We start from the raw sequence: 13,248 nt of genomic DNA, 5'->3' as shown, positions 1-13,248 counted from the left end.
AGGTTGAGGAAGTTATGCAATTCAGGGGACAAGGTTTTTTATTTTATTTTTGTTGTTGTTGACATAATACATCTTTGAATATATTTGCCGTATTGCATACAATGTATATCTAATGATACACATCATGAACGATATTTTCAGACTAATGAGGTGTGCATAGCTTGACGTTAGCATATTTTTATGGTTCTTTTGTTTTATAGTGAATTTCATGTCATAAAGGCTCTGGCATATTGAAAGATGGAGTCTTGTACAATGCATATTCACACGAAAATGTATTGGCATAAACATTTTTTTTTTTTACCAGTTCCATTTGAGGACAAAAATGCTGACAGTTGACAAAAAAAGCTGTGGAGACATCTTCAATGTTCCGATCCAATGGCACTTTGGTTTATGAACTGATATACAGTGCCAGTCAAGAAATGGATACACTTACTCATTCAAGGGTTTTTCTTTATTTTTAAAATGTTCTACATTTTTATGATAATAGTGAAGACATCAACACTATGAAATAACACTTATGGAATCATGTAGTAACAAAAAAAAATGTTAAACGAATCAAAATATATTTTATATTTCAGATTCTTCAAAGTAACCATCCTTTGCCTTGATGACAGCTTTACACACTCTTGGCATTCTCTCAACCAGCTTCATGAGGTAGTCACCTGGAATGCATTTCAATTAACAGGTGTGCCTCGTTAAAAGTACATTTGTGGAATTTCTTTCCTTCTTAATGCGTTTGAGCCAATCAGTAGTGTTGTGACAAGGTAGGGGTGGTATACAGAAGATAGCCCTATTTGGTAAAATACCAAGTCCATATTATGAACAGCTCAAAAAAGCAAAGATAAACAACAGTCCATCATTCCGTTAGACGTGAGGGTCAGTCAATTCAGAAAATGTCAAGAACTTTGAAAGTTTCTTCAAATGCAGTTGCAAAAACCATCAATCGCTAAAATGAAACTGGCTCTCATGAGGACCACCACAGGAAAGGAAGACCCAGAGTTACCTCTGCTGCAGAGGATAAGTCAATTTGAGTTAACTGCACCTCAGAATGCAGCCCAAATTAAAGTAACAGACACATCTCAACATCAACTGTTCAGAGGAGCCTTCATGGTCGAATTGCTGCAAAGAAACCACTACTAAAGGACACCAATAAGAAGAAGAGACTTGCTTGGGCAGAAACACGAGTAATGGACAATAGACCGATGGAAATCTGTTCTTTGGTCTGATGAGTCCAAATTTGACATTTTTGGTTCCAACCAGTGTGTCTTTGTGAGACGCAGAGTAGGTGAACAGATTATCTCTGCATCTGTGGTTCCCATCGTGAAGCATGGAGGAGGAGGTGTGATGTGTGTGGGTGCTTTGCTGGTGACACTGTCAGTGATCTATTTAGAATTCAAGGCACACTTAACCAGCATGGCTACCACAGCATTATGCAGTGATACACCATCCCATCTGGTTTGCACTTAGTGGGACTATCATTTGTTTTTCAAAAGGACATTGACCCAACACACCTCCAGGCTGTGTAAGGGCTATTTGACCAAGATAGATAGTGATGGAGTGCTGCATCACCTGACCTCAACCCAATTGAGATGGTTTGGGATGAGTTGGACTGCAGAGTGAAGGAAAAGCAGCCAACAAGTACTCAGCATATGTGGGAATCCTTCGAGACTGTTGGAAAAGCAAAATCAGGAGAGAAGGTGATGTATGGAGATAGGTGGGATGGGTGTAATTCATCTGTAATTGTAATTCATCTGTAATTGTAATTCATCTGTAATAGTTATTCATCTGTAATTGTTATTCATCTGTAATTGTAATTAATCTGTAATTGTAATTCATCTGTAATTGTAATTCATCTGTAATTGTTATTCATCTGTAATTGTAATTAATCTGTAATTGTTATTCATCTGTAATTGTTATTCAATCTGTAATTGTAATTCATCTGTAATTGTTATTCATCTGTAATTGTAATTCATCTGTAATTGTTTTCAATCTGTAATTGTTATTAATCTGTAATTGTAATTCATCTGTAATTGTTATTCAGAGAGTTATTTGGAGAGTGGGGTTACAGTATGGCTTCAATGTGTATGCTGAAGAGGACAGTGGGTGTGTGTACGAAGAGATGGGGTAGAGGGCGTGTGGAGGATGAGGCTGGTGTGCCCACGCGCAGGTCTGGTAGAGAGCGTTCATCTCAGGGGTGTTGTCAGTACACGAATCAGTATGTTTTTTGATTGTGGTGCGTGCGAGTGCATTTCATAGTGCTGAGTGTGACGTACCCACACATACACACGCTCACTCACATATACAAGCCCACTTGTTTCCATGTTCCCTCCTTCTCTCCTCAATTAGCATTTAACATGTTTCAAAAAGAGGGAGGAGAGGAAGCAGGAGAGTAGGCAGGAGAGGAGAGGAGGGAGGAGAGGAGAGGAGGAGAGGAGGCAAGGAGAGGAGAGGAGGGAGTGTTCCTGAAGCCCGGTTTAGAGATGAACCCTAGTGTTCCTGAAGCCCTGTTTAGAGGTGAACCCTAGTGTTCCTGATGCTGAAGCCCTGTTTAGAGATGAACCCTAGTGTTCCTGATGCAGAAGCCCTGTTTAGAGGTGAACCCTAGTGTTCCTGATGCTGAAGCTCTGTTTAGAGATGAACCCCAGTGTTCCTGATGCTGAAGCCCTGTTTAGAGATGAGCCCTAGTATTCCTGAAGCCCTGTTTAGAAATAGACCCCAGTGTTCCTGATGCAGAAGCCCTGTTTAGAGATGAACCCCAGTGTTCCTGATGCTGAAGCCCTGTTTAGAGATGAACCCTAGTATTCCTGAAGCCCTGTTTAGAAATAGACCCTAGTGTCCCTGATGCTGAAGCCCTGTTTAGAGATGAACCCTAGTGTTCCTGATGCTGAAGCCCTGTTTAGAGATGAACCCTAGTATTCCTGAAGCCCTGTTTAGAAATAGACCCTAGTGTCCCTGATGCTGAAGCCCTGTTTAGAGATGAACCCTAGTGTTCCTGATGCTGAAGCCCTGTTTAGAGATGAACCCTAGTGTTCCTGATGCTGAAGCCCTGTTTAGAGATGAACCCCAGTGTTCCTGATGCTGAAGCCCTGTTTAGAGATGAACCCCAGTGTTGTTCCTGATGCTGAAGCCCTGTTTAGAGATGAGATGAACCCTGTTTAGAGATGAACCCCAGTGTTCCTGAGGCTGAAGCCCTGTTTAGAGATGAACCCTAGTGTTCCTGATGCTGAAGCCCTGTTTAGAGATGAACCCCAGTGTTCCTGATGCTGAAGCCCTGTTTAGAGATGAACCCCAGTGTTCCTGATGCTGAAGCCCTGTTTAGAGATGAACCCTAGTGTTCCTGATGCTGAAGCCCTGTTTAGAGATGAACCCCAGTGTTCCTGATGCTGAAGCCCTGTTTAGAGATGAACCCTAGTGTTCCTGATGCAGAAGCCCTGTTTAGAGATGAACCCCAGTGTTGAAGCCCTGTTTAGAGATGAGTGTTCCTGATGCTGAAGCCCTGTTTAGAGATTAGTAGAGCCCTGTTTGAACCCCAGTGTTCCTGATGCAGAAGCCCTGTTTAGAGATGAACCCCAGTGTTCCTGATGCAGAAGCCCTGTTTAGAGATGAACCCCAGTGTTCCTGATGCAGAAGCCCTGTTTAGAGATGAACCCCAGTGTTCCTGATGCTGAAGCCCTGTTTAGAGATGAACCCGAGTGTTCCTGATGCTGAAGCCCTGTTTAGAGATGAACCCCAGTGTTCCTGATGCTGAAGCCCTGTTTAGAGATGAACCCCAGTGTTCCTGATGCTGAAGCCCTGTTTAGAGATGGACCCTAGTGTTCCTGATGCTGAAGCCCTGTTTAGAGATGAACCCTAGTATTCCTGAAGCCCTGTTTAGAGATGAACCCTAGTGTTCCTGAAGCCCTGTTTAGAGGTGAACCCTAGTGTTCCTGATGCTGAAGCCCTGTTTAGAGATGAACCCCAGTGTTCCTGATGCAGAAGCCCTGTTTAGAGATGAACCCCAGTGTTCCTGATGCTGAAGCCCTGTTTAGAGATGAACCCCAGTGTTCCTGATGCTGAAGCCCTGTTTAGAGATGAACCCCAGTGTTCCTGATGCAGAAGCCCTGTTTAGAGATGAACCCCAGTGTTCCTGATGCTGAAGCCCTGTTTAGAGATGAACCCTAGTGTTCCTGATGCTGAAGCCCTGTTTAGAGATGAACCCCAGTGTTCCTGATGCTGAAGCCCTGTTTAGAGATGAACCCTAGTATTCCTGAAGCCCTGTTTAGAAATAGACCCCAGTGTTCCTGATGCAAAAGCCATGTTTAGAGATGAACCCCAGTGTTCCTGATGTAGAAGCCCTGTTTAGAGATGAACCCTAGTATTCCTGAAGCCCTGTTTAGAAATAGACCCCAGTGTTCCTGATGCAGAAGCCCTGTTTAGAGATGAACCCTAGTATTCCTGAAGCCCTGTTTAGAAATAGACCCTAGTGTCCCTGATGCTGAAGCCCTGTTTAGAGATGAACCCCAGTGTTCCTGATGCAGAAGCCCTGTTTAGAGATGAACCCCAGTGTTCCTGATGCTGAAGCCCTGTTTAGAGATGAACCCTAGTGTTCCTGATGCTGAAGCCCTGTTTAGAGATGAACCCCAGTGTTCCTGATGCTGAAGCCCTGTTTAGAGATGAACCCTAGTGTTCCTGATGCAGAAGCCCTGTTTAGAGATGAACCCTATTATTCCTGAAGCCCTGTTTAGAAATAGACCCCAGTGTTCCTGATGCAGAAGCCATGTTTAGAGATGAACCCCAGTGTTCCTGATGTAGAAGCCCTGTTTAGAGATCAACCCTAGTATTCCTGAAGCCCTGTTTCGAAATAGACCCCAGTGTTCCTGATGCAGAAGCCCTGTTTAGAGATGAACCCTAGTATTCCTGAAGCCCTGTTTAGAAATAGACCCTAGTGTCCCTGATGCTGAAGCCCTGTTTAGAGATGAACCCCAGTGTTCCTGATGTAGAAGCCCTGTTTTGAGATTAACCCCAGTGTTCCTGGTGCAGAAGCCCTGTTTAGAGATGAACCCCAGTGTTCCTGATTTTTAGGGCCTTCCTCTGACACCGCCTGGTGTAGAGGTCCTGGATGGCAGGAAGCTTGGCCTCAGTGATGTACTGGGCCGTTCGCTCTGTAGTGCCTTGCGGTCGGAGGCTGAGCAGTTGCCATACCAGGCAGTGATGCAACCAGATGCTCTCGATGGTGCAGCTGTAGAACCTTATGAGGATCTGAGGACCCATGCCAAATCTTTTTAGTCTCCTGAGGGGGAATAGGCTTTGTCGTGTCCTCTTCACGACTGTCTTGGTGTGTTTGGACCATGTTAGTTTGTTGGTGATGTGGATGCCAAGGAACTTGAAGCTCTCAACCTGCTCCACTACAGCCCCGTCGATGAGAATGGGGACGTGCTCGGTCCTCCTTTTCCTGTCCACAATCATCTCCTTAGTCTTGATCACGTTGAGGGATAGGTTGTTATTCTGGCACCACACGGGCAAGTCTCTGACCTCCTCCCTATATGCTGTCTCGTCGCTGATCAGGCCTAGGTTGTGTCATCGGCAAACTTAATGATGGTGTTGGAGTTGTGCCTGGCCGTGTAGTCATGAGTGAACAGGGAGTACGGGAGGGGACTGAGCACGTCCCCCTGAGGGGCCCCGGTGTTGAGGATCAGCGTGGCAGATGTGTTGTTACCTACCCTTACCACCTGGGGACGGCCCGTCAGGAAGTCCAGGATCCAGTTGCAGAAGGAGGTGTTGAGTCCCAGGGTCCTTAGCTTAGTGACACTATGGTGTTGAATGCTGAGCTGTAGTCAATGAATACCATTCTCACATAGGTGTTCCATTTGTCCAGGTGTGAAAGGGAAGTGTGGAGGGCAATAGAGATTGCATCATCCCCAGCTTACAATTGGATCATTCATCCCCCTCCTCTCCCCTGTAACTATTCTCCAGGTGGTTGTTGTAAATGAGAACGTGTTCTCAATCAACTTACCTGGTAAAATAAGGGTTATATTTTAAAAAAGAGCCACGTTATTCATTTTCAGAGGTCTAGAACTTACGGAATTATTTGTACAAGCTTCCTGCCATCCAGAACCTCTATACCAGGCGGTGTCAGAGGAAGACCCTAAAGACTCCACCACCCTAGTCATAGACTCTTCTCTCTGCTACCGCACAGCAAGCAGTACCGGAGCGCCAAGTCTAGGTCCAAGAGGCTTCTAAACAGCTTCTACCCCCAAGCCATAAGACTCCTGAACATCTAGTCAGTAGTTGTCGTCAGTAGTTGTTTGGTGAATTAGTTGTGTGGTCCTCAGTGGCCTGTGGAATGTCTTTAATGGCTGTGCGAAGTAACTAGATATTGGCGGGAACTGGAGAATCCCAAACATGCTCAGTGAGTTTCATGGCTGCTGAGTATACAGGCCATGGAAGAACTGTGACATTTTCAGCTTCCAGGAATTGTGTTCAGATCCTTGCTACATGGATTATCATGCTGAAACATGAGGTGATGGCGGTGGATGAATGGCACGACAATCGGCCTCAGGATATCGTCACTGCATTCAAATTGCCATAGAAAAGCCTCCCGAGTGGCGCAGCGGTCTAAGACACTGCATCACAGTGCTGGAGGCATCATTATAGAACCCTGGTTCGATCCCAGGCTGTGTCGCAGCCGGCCGCAACCGGGAGACCCATTACGCGCACAATTGGTGGGTTATAGGGGAAGGTTTGGTCGGCCGGTCTGTTCTTGTCCTCTAGCGACTCCTTGACGCATGCACGCAGACTTTGGTCGCTAGCTGTATAGCGTGTTTCCTCTGACACATTGGTGTGGGTTAAGCGAGAATCAAGAAGCAGTGCGGCTAAGCAGGGTCGTGTTAAATCCTCTCGACCTTCGCCTCTCCCGAGTCCTTATGGGAGTTGCAGCGATAGGATTGCATCCCACCTGGCAGGCCGCTCCTACCAAGTGACATGGAGAGGATTTGTGTATGCACCATGCACTCCCTCTACTTCTGTCCCCCAGGGCGCAGTTCAAGGCCCTCTTCTCTTTATAAACTAAGGTACTTGGCTCCATCATATCCTCACATGTTCTCTCCACTCAACTACTTTTCTCCTTCCCCCCTTCTGACACCCAAGTGCCGACACACATCTCTGCGTGCCTGGCAGATATTTCAACTTGGATGTCGGCCCACCACCTCAAGCTCAACCTCGACAACACAGAACTGCTCTTCCTCCTGGGGAAGGCGTGCCCGCTCAAAGACCTCTCCATCACGGTTGACAACTCCACAGTGTCGCCCTCCCAAAGTGCAAAGAACCTTGGTGTGAACCTGGACAACACCCTGTCGTTCTCTACAAACATCAAAGCAGTGACTCGCTTCTGCAGGTTCATGCTCAACAACATCCATAGAGTACGACCCTACCTCACACAGGAAGTGGCGCAGGTCCTAATCCAGGCACTCCTGTCTGGACTACTGTAACTCGCTGTTGGCTGGGCTTCCCGCTTGTGCCGTCAAACCCCTGCTACTTATCCAGAACGCTGCAGCCTGCCTGTTTAACAAACTAGCCAAGTTCCTCCATGTTCACCTGCTCCTCATGTCACCCTGCTCCTCCTCTCACCCCGCTGCTCCTCATGTCACCCCGCTGCTCCTCATGTCACTCCGCTGCTCCTCATGTCACCCTGCTGCTCCTCATGTCACCCCGCTGCTCCTCCTGTCACTCTGCTCCTCATGTCACCCTGCTGCTCCTCATGTCACCCCCCTGCTCCTCATGTCACCCTGCTGGCTGCTCCTCATGTCACTCCGCTGCTCCTCATGTCACTCCGCTGCTCCTCATGTCACTCCGCTGCTCCTCATGTCACCCCGCTGCTCCTCCTCTCACCCCGCTGCTCTTCCTCTCACCCCGATGCTCCTCATGTCACCCCGCTGCTCCCCATGTCACCGCGCTGCTCCTCATGTCACCCCCCTGCTCCTCATGTCATCCCCTTGCTCCTCATGTCACCCCGCTGCTCCTCATGTCACCCCGCTGCTCCTCATGTCACCCCTGCTCCTCATGTCACCCCGCTGCTCCTCCTCTCACCCCGCTGCTCCTCATGTCACCCCCTGCTCCTCATGTCACCCTGCTCCTCATGTCACCCCCTGCTCCTCCTCACCCCGCTCTCCTCAAGTCACCCTGCTCCTCATGTCAACCTGCTGCACCTCATGTCACCCCCTGCTCCCATGTCACTCTGCTCCTCATGTCACCCGCTGCTCCTCATGTCACTCTGTCATGTCACCCGCTGCTCCTCATGTCACTCTGCTCCTCATGTCACCCGTCATGTCACTCTGCTCCTCATGTCACCCCTGCTCCTCATGCTCCTCATGTCACCCCCTGCTCCTCATGTCACCCTGCTGGCTGCTCCTCATGTCACTCCGCTGCTCCTCATGTCACTCCGCTGCTCCTCATGTCACCCCGCTGCTCCTCCTCTCACCCCGCTGCTCCTCATGTCACCCCGCTGCTCCTCATGTCACCCCGCTGCTCCTCATGTCACCCCCCTGCTCCTCATGTCATCCCCTTGCTCCTCATGTCACCCCGCTGCACCTCATGTCACCCTGCTGCTCCTCATGTCACCCCGCTGCTCCTCGTGTCACCCCGCTGCTCCTCATGTCACCCCCTGCTCCTCATGTCAACCTGCTGCTCCTCATGTCACCCCCTGCTCCTCCTCTCACCCCGCTGCTCCTCAAGTCACCCTGCTCCTCCAGTCATCCAGCTGCTCCTCATGTCACCCCCTGCTCCTCATGTCACTCTGCTCCTCATGTCACCCGCTGCTCCTCATGTCACTCTGCTCCTCATGTCACCCCGCTGCTCCTCATGTCACTCTGCTCGTCCAGTCACCCCGCTGCTCCTCATGTCACCCCCTGCTCCTCATGTCACCCCGCTGCTCCTCATGTCACCCCCTGCTCCTCATGTCACCCCCTGCTCCTCATGTCACCCCCTGCTCCTCATGTCAACCCGCTGCTCCTCATGTCAACCCGCTGCTCCTCATGTCACCCCCTGCTCCTCATGTCACCCTGCTGGCTGCTCCTCATGTCACTCCGCTGCTCCTCATGTCACTCCGCTGCTCCTCCTCTCACCCCGCTGCTCCTCATGTCACCCCTTGCTCCTCATGTCACCCCGCTGCTCCTCATGTCACCCCCTGCTCCTCATGTCACCCCCTTGCTCCTCATGTCACCCCGCTGGCTGCTCCTCATGTCACCCCGCTGCACCTCATGTCACCCCGCTGCTCCTCATGTCACCCCACTGCTCCTCCTCTCACCCCGCTGCTCCTCATGTCACCCCCTGCTCCTCATGTCACCCTGCTGCTCCTCATGTCACCCCGCTGCTCCTCATGTCACCCTGCTCCTCATTTCACCCTGCTCCTCATGTCACCCCGCTGCTGCTCATGTCACCCCGCTGCACCTCATGTCACCCCCTGCTCCTCATGTCACCCCCGCTGCTCCTCATGTCACCCCGCTGCTCCTCCAGTCACCCCCTGCTCCTCATGTCACCCCGCTGCTCCTCCTGTCACCCCCTGCTCGTCATGTCACCCCGCTGCTCCTCATGTCAACCCGCTGCTCCTCATGTCACCCCGCTGCTCCTCATGTGACCCCTTGCTCCTCATGTCACTCCGCTGCTCCTCATGTCACCCCGCTGCTCCTCATGTGACCCCTTGCTCCTCATGTCACCCCCTGCTCCTCATGTCACCCCGCTGCTCCTCGTGTGACCCCGCTGCTCCTCATGTCATCCCGCTGCTCCTCATGTGACCCCGTTGTTCCTCATGTCATCCCCTTGCTCCTCATGTCACCCACCTGCTCCTCATGTCACCCCGCTGCTCCTCATGTCACCCTGCTCCTCATGTCACCCCGCTGCTCCTCATGTCACCCCTTGCTCCTCATGTCACCCCCTGCTCCTCATGTCACCCCGCTGGCTGCTCCTCATGTCGCCCCCTTCTCCTCATGTCACCCCGCTGCTCCTCATGTCACCCCGTTGCTCCTCATGTCACTCTGCTCCTCATGTCACCCCGCTGCTCCTCATGTCACTCTGCTCCTCATGTCACCCCGCTGCTCCTCATGTCACCCTGCTCCTCATGTCACACTGCTCCGCATGTCACCCCGCTGCTCCTCATGTCACCCTGCTCCTCATGTCACCCCCTGCTCCTCCTGTCACCCCCTGCTCCTCATGTCACCCCGCTCCTCATGTCACCCTGCTCCTCATGTCACCCCCTGCTCCTCATGTCACCCCCTGCTCCTCATGTCACCCTGCTCCTCATGTCACCCTGCTCCTCATGTCACCCCGCTGCTGCTCATGTCACCCCGCTGCACCTCATGTCACCCCGCTGCTCCTCATGTCACCCCGCTGCTCCTCATGTCACCCCGCTGCTCCTCATGTCACCCCGCTGCTCCTCCAGTCACCCCCTGCTCCTCATGTCACCCCGCTGCTCCTCCTGTCACCCCCTGCTCCTCCTCACCCCGCTGCTCCTCATGTCACCCCGCTGCTCCTCATGTCACCCCGCTGCTCCTCATGTCACCCCCTGCTCCTCATGTCACCCCGCTGCTCCTCATGTCACCCCCTGCTCCTCATGTCACCCCGCTGCTCGTCATGTCACCCCCTGCTCCTCATGTCAACCCGCTGCTCCTCATGTCACCCCGCTGCTCCTCATGTGACCCCTTGCTCCTCATGTCACTCCGCTGCTCCTCATGTCACCCCGCTGCTCCTCATGTGACCCCTTGCTCCTCATGTCACCCCCTGCTCCTCATGTCACCCCGCTGCTCCTCATGTGACCCCGCTGCTCCTCATGTCATCCCGCTGCTCCTCATGTGACCCCGTTGTTCCTCATGTCATCCCCTTGCTCCTCATGTCACCCCCTGCTCCTCATGTCACCCCGCTGCTCCTCATGTCACCCCGCTGCTCCTCATGTCACCCCCTTGCTCCTCATGTCACCCCCTTGCTCCTCATGTCACCCCGCTGGCTGCTCCTCATGTCACACCCCTGCTCCTCATGTCACCCCGCTGCTCCTCATGTCACCCCGTTGCTCCTCATGTCACCCCGCTGCTCCTCATGTCACTCTGCTCCTCATGTCACCCCGCTGCTCCTCATGTCACCCTGCTCCTCATGTCACCCTGCTCCTCATGTCACCCCCTGCTCCTCCTGTCACCCCCTGCTCCTCATGTCACCCCGCTCCTCATGTCACCCTGCTCCTCATGTCACCCCCTGCTCCTCATGTCACCCTGCTGGCTGCTCCTCATGTCACTCCGTTGCTCCTCATGTCACCCCCTGCTCCTCATGTCACCCCGATGCTCCTCATGTCACCCCCTGCTCCTCACGTCACCCCGCTGCTCGTCATGTCACCCCCTGCTCCTCATGTCAACCCGCTGCTCCTCATGTCACTCTGCTCCTCATGTCACCCCGCTGGCTGCTCCTCATGTCACCCCCTGCTCCTCATGTCACCCGCTGCTCCTCATGTCACTCTGCTCCTCATCTCACCCCCTGCTCCTCATGTCAACCCGCTGCTCCTCATGTCACCCCGCTGCTCCTCATGTGGACCCTTGCTCCTCATGTCACTCCGCTGCTCCTCATGTCACCCCGCTGCTCCTCATGTGACCCCTTGCTCCTCATGTCACCCCCTGCTCCTCATGTCACCCCGCTGCTCCTCATGTGACCCCGCTGCTCCTCATGTCATCCCGCTGCTCCTCATGTGACCCCGTTGTTCCTCATGTCATCCCCTTGCTCCTCATGTCACCCCCTGCTCCTCATGTCACCCCGCTGCTCCTCATGTCACCCTGCTCCTCATGTCACCCCGCTGCTCCTCATGTCACCCCCTTGCTCCTCATGTCACCCCCTGCTCCTCATGTCACCCCGCTGGCTGCTCCTCATGTCACCCCCTGCTCCTCATGTCACCCCGCTGCTCCTCATGTCACCCCGTTGCTCCTCATGTCACTCTGCTCCTCATGTCACCCCGCTGCTCCTCATGTCACTCTGCTCCTCATGTCACCCCGCTGCTCCTCATGTCACCCTGCTCCTCATGTCACCCTGCTCCTCATGTCACCCCGCTGCTCCTCATGTCACCCTGCTCCTCATGTCACCCCCCTGCTCCTCCTGTCACCCCCCTGCTCCTCATGTCACCCCGCTCCTCATGTCACCCTGCTCCTCATGTCACCCCCCTGCTCCTCATGTCACCCTGCTGGCTGCTCCTCATGTCACTCCGCTGCTCCTCATGTCACCCCCTGCTCCTCATGTCACACCGCTGCTCCTCATGTCACCCCCTGCTCCTCATGTCACCCCGCTGCTCGTCATGTCACCCCCCTGCTCCTCATGTCAACCCGCTGCTCCTCATGTCACTCTGCTCCTCATGTCACCCCGCTGGCTGCTCCTCATGTCACCCCCCTGCTCCTCATGTCACCCCGCTGCTCCTCATGTCACTCTGCTCCTCATGTCACCCCGCTGCTCCTCATGTCACCCCCCTGCTCCTCATGTCACTCCGCTGCTCCTCATGTCACTCCGCTGCTCCTCATGTCACCCCGCTGCTCCTCCTCTCACCCCGCTGCTCCTCATGTCACCCCGCTGCACCTCATGTCACCCCGCTGCTCCTCATGTCACCCCACTGCTCCTCGTGTCACCCCGCTGCTCCTCATGTCACCCCCCTGCTCCTCATGTCAACCTGCTGCTCCTCATGTCACCCCCCTGCTCCTCATGTCAACCCGCTGCTCCTCATGTCACTCTGCTCCTCATGTCACCCCGCTGGCTGCTCCTCATGTCACCCCCTGCTCCTCATGTCACCCGCTGCTCCTCATGTCACTCTGCTCCTCATGTCACCCCGCTGCTCCTCATGTCACCCCGCTGCTCCTCATGTCACCCCCTGCTCCTCATGTCACCCCGCTGCTCCTCATGTGGACCCTTGCTCCTCATGTCACCCGCTGCTCCTCATGTCACTCTGCTCCTCATGTCACCCCGCTGCTCGTCATGTCACCCCCTGCTCCTCATGTCACCCCGCTGCTCCTCATGTCACCCCGTTGCTCCTCATGTCACTCTGCTCCTCATGTCACCCCGCTGCTCCTCATGTCACTCTGCTCCTCATGTCACCCCGCTGCTCCTCATGTCACCCTGCTCCTCATGTCACCCTGCTCCTCATGTCACCCCGCTGCTCCTCATGTCACCCTGCTCCTCATGTCACCCCCTGCTCCTCCTGTCACCCCCTGCTCGTCATGTCACCCCGCTGCTCCTCATGTCAACCCGCTGCTCCTCATG

This window comes from Oncorhynchus gorbuscha, linkage group LG03, assembly GCF_021184085.1.
Source record: "Oncorhynchus gorbuscha isolate QuinsamMale2020 ecotype Even-year linkage group LG03, OgorEven_v1.0, whole genome shotgun sequence".
Classification (NCBI taxonomy): domain Eukaryota; kingdom Metazoa; phylum Chordata; class Actinopteri; order Salmoniformes; family Salmonidae; genus Oncorhynchus; species Oncorhynchus gorbuscha.
Note: the sequence above shows the minus strand (reverse complement) of the source record.